The sequence below is a fragment of the Tupaia chinensis genome, unplaced genomic scaffold (genome assembly GCF_000334495.1).
Source record: "Tupaia chinensis unplaced genomic scaffold, TupChi_1.0 Scaffold143651_1, whole genome shotgun sequence".
NCBI classification, from domain to species: Eukaryota; Metazoa; Chordata; class Mammalia; order Scandentia; family Tupaiidae; genus Tupaia; species Tupaia belangeri.
Genome location: NW_006203500.1, coordinates 2,015,891 through 2,019,499, shown reverse-complemented (window position 1 = coordinate 2,019,499; position 3,609 = coordinate 2,015,891).

The following is a 3,609-nucleotide window of genomic DNA, read 5'->3' as shown; positions in this document are numbered from 1 at the left end:
TACGTGCTGGACTCCCACATGGCTGACCACAGTTCAAGTCCTGGACCTGGCAGCTTGCTTTCTCACTTTCCTTTTCCCTCTCTCTCTAAAATTAAAAAAAACAATAATAAGTATAACAAGTAAAATGAGATTAAAATAATTCTTTTAAAAAAATAGTAAAATACACAAATGATGGATGCAAGTTTTTCCCAAAGCAGAGCAGCTGCATCTCCTGCCCCACCCTCTTTTAAAATTTACTGTAGGTTGTGTGCGCTCACCAGAGAGACGCCGCAAGAGAGGGAACTTGGGAAGTCCCCAGAGGAGATGACCACGCTGCAGCCCTTTCTCCTTTCCCCTCCCGGGATTTCGGGCCTGCATGCACATGACCCCAGAGTGTTTTTCAAGGCACCAGGCTCGGGACTCAAACCGTGCCGTCAGTCATGTGGGGTCCAGCTACCTCGCCACAACGCTGGCTGGCCCCACTTTGGCTCATGCCACAGGGAGAGTGTGCTGCAACCCCACACTTTAGATCGCAGAGGCGTGCCTTGACTCCTCGGGCACCCAGTTTTGGAAAACCTGACAATATGTAAAGAGAGGAAACAAAACCAACCCTCCACAAAGCCGGCTCCAGAGCACACGGTCAGGGTCAAGGCTGAGGCACACAGAGGCCCTGAGAATCTCACCAGACCTGCCACATGATTGGCAGGGCACACAGCAAGGGAGACTCAGGGCCCTGTCCTCCGGGATTACGAGCGTCAAGGCAGTGACAAGAGCACATTTAAACCAAGCTCAGGCCTTCCTGGTAGCAGTGGAGGTCGCAAACCCAGGGCTGGTCCTGCCCCTCCCACACCCACGTTCATGTGTGTGCCGGCGCTGGGCGGACCCGAAGGTGGTTCCTCCTCGTGTACCCACCGGTCTGCTGGTCCCAGTGCACTAGCTCTATGCTGAGTGAGCGTTTTCAGTCACCTCTGAGACCACCCAGAGACAGCTACTGAAAACACCTCGCCCCATTCATGTCTTAGCATCTTATTATGCATTTCATTTTATTTTCCACTCATTTCACTAAATATTTTATCACAAAAATTTTCCTAAGTCAGCAGATACTATTTTACAAATTGACCTGAATGACTAATATTCCCGTGGCTGGGTTTCCTTAACTAGTCCCATGTTAGTGGGCTCTTGGGTTCTACCCGATTCTCCCACATAACGACACCGTGGGGAGCATCCGCGCGTGCCCGTCTTCTTCCTAAGGCGGTCTCGTTCCGTGCTGCAGTGCTGGGCTTGCAGTCAGGCTCTTAGGGGGACCTTGTGGACCCAGAAGCCTTGTGGGGATATTGTCTGAAATTCCACCTTGTCCAAGCCCCTCAGCCCTGGCACCTGTAATGGGTCTTTTCCAAACCAGGACCTGGGCACAATGAGCAGGGCCACCTAGGACCTCCACATGGACCCCTGTAGTTCTGAGCCTGTATTTTACATTTTATTTTATTTTATTTTTTAGAGAGAAATTTTTGCTATAGGGCGCGTGTGCTCCCCAGAGAGACAGAGAGAGACAAAGACAGACAGTGGGAAATTACCCACAGGGTGGATGGCCATGCCACAATCCCTTCACCTCCATTTCCCTCTACAGATCTTGGGCACGCACACTCAGGTGCCAAGTGTGAGTTCCAAGCTGCCAGATCCGGGACTTGAACTGCAGTCGACTGTGGGAGTCCAGTGATGTAACCATTCTACCTGGAACGGTCTGGGGAAACGTTGGCCACAGAGGTGGAGCCCAGGGTCACAGCGCAAGCTCAGTGTCTCACTTCGATGCGCCTTCCTCTCCGCCCTGCAGGGACATTTGCTGGTGCCCTGAGCCCATATTTTAAGGACACATTGGTGATAACAAAGCAGAACACGTCCCACTGCCCTGCCAGATTGCGAGGCGTGTGGAGGCCACACATGCAGGACAGGCTGGCCCGACTGCTGTGCTGTCAGGACAGGGCTGACCGGGATGGCACTACATGTGGGGCCGGCTCGGTCAGCACTTGGTAAATGGTGGTGAGGGATGGGGAAGGACGAGAGGAAGAGGCGGAGGACGGCGCAGAGAGGGGCAGTGGGAGGCAAGGTTAGTGCCCCTTCAGGAGAGGAGGCTCCGCAGTGCGTAACCCAAGGCTCTGGGGGACAATGAGCTTGGGGACCCTCCGCCTGCAGATGGACAGCGCATGCTGAGTGGACACATCGAGGGCTGTGCCCTGCGGGGTCTTCCCCCTTCAGAAGCACCCAGGACGTTGGGGTGGGGCCGCAGCAGCTGTGGGAGTGCATGGCCACTGACAGGTGTAAGCATCACACATTCTCCACCTCAGGCAGGGAGGTCAGGCTGACGTGGGTCTCGCCAGGCTAAAATCCAGGTGGTGCAGGGTCGGTTCTTTCTGGAGGCTTCCAGGGCACGATCCACTTCCTGCCTTGCCTGCTTCTAGAGGTCACTGCGTTCCCTGGCTCATGGCCCATCCCGGCCCCTTCCAGCTCTGAGGCTGGCAGCAGGGCCTCACTCTACCCTCACCGTAGCTGGGAAGGGTCCTCCATTCTCCAGAATCCTCTGTCTGGAGGATCTGAGATATTTTCCCGTGAGGATCCTGAACCTACTCATACCTACTTCATCCTCCTGTCCAAGGTAACCCGTGAGCAGGTTCCAGGGATTAAAGTGTGGGCATTTGGTGCCATTATTCTGCCTAACCAAGGTGGCATCAGCAAGTCAGAGAATCCTTCCACGGGTATGGCAAGAATGCTGCCTTTCCTCCTCCCTACTCTGGGTCTAGAACTGCACAGGGTCACACTGGCTGTGGTCCGGGGAAACAGGCCACAGAGGCAGAGCCTGGGTTCACGGCACAAGCCTGGTATCTCGCTTTGACAGCCCCTTTCTCTCCACCTGGCCTGGAGGGACACCTGCTCTGTCCTCTGCCTCGAGTCTGGGAAAGGGGAGGGGCGGAGCAGCTTCTGTGCTGGGAGCCACTAGAGCAGGTCCCCTCTTCCTCCTTCACTGCCCCGGGGAGGACCAAGTCCTGCAGAGGAGGATGCCCAGGCTCTCCAAGGTCGCCATGAGGGAGCCCTGAAGCCTCGTCACTGGCAGATTGGCTCCTCTCATGGGCACGGGTGCATGTGCAGAGCGGCCAGCGTGCTCCAGCGTCTGGGAGTGGAAGACACCGAGTGCTTCTCTGTACAGAATCCCTTCGCTGTGAGTCTGCACTCCGGGCAGAGGCAGCACGGGGCACGACGTGGCAGCTAAGTGCCGTGGGTTGGAGTGGGCTGTTTTGAGTTTAAATCGCAATGCCACCACTGTGGGGTAGTCTTGGATCTGTCACTGACTCTCTGTGCCTGGGTCTCTCCATCTATAAAATGGGGGGGTGATGGGACTAGTAGTTGGCGTAGTGGTTAAGGCGTTGGACTCTCACATGGTCAACCACAGTTCAAGTCCCAGACTCAGCAGCTTGGAACTCACAGCAGGCGTGTGTGTGTGCATACCCAAAATCCCAAGAGAAGAATGGAGAAGAAAGGATTGTAGCACAGTCATCCCCCCAGGGGGGTGATTTCTCACTTTCTGTCTCTCTGACCAGTGTACATGCTCCATAGCAAAAAAAAAAAAAAAAAAAAAGG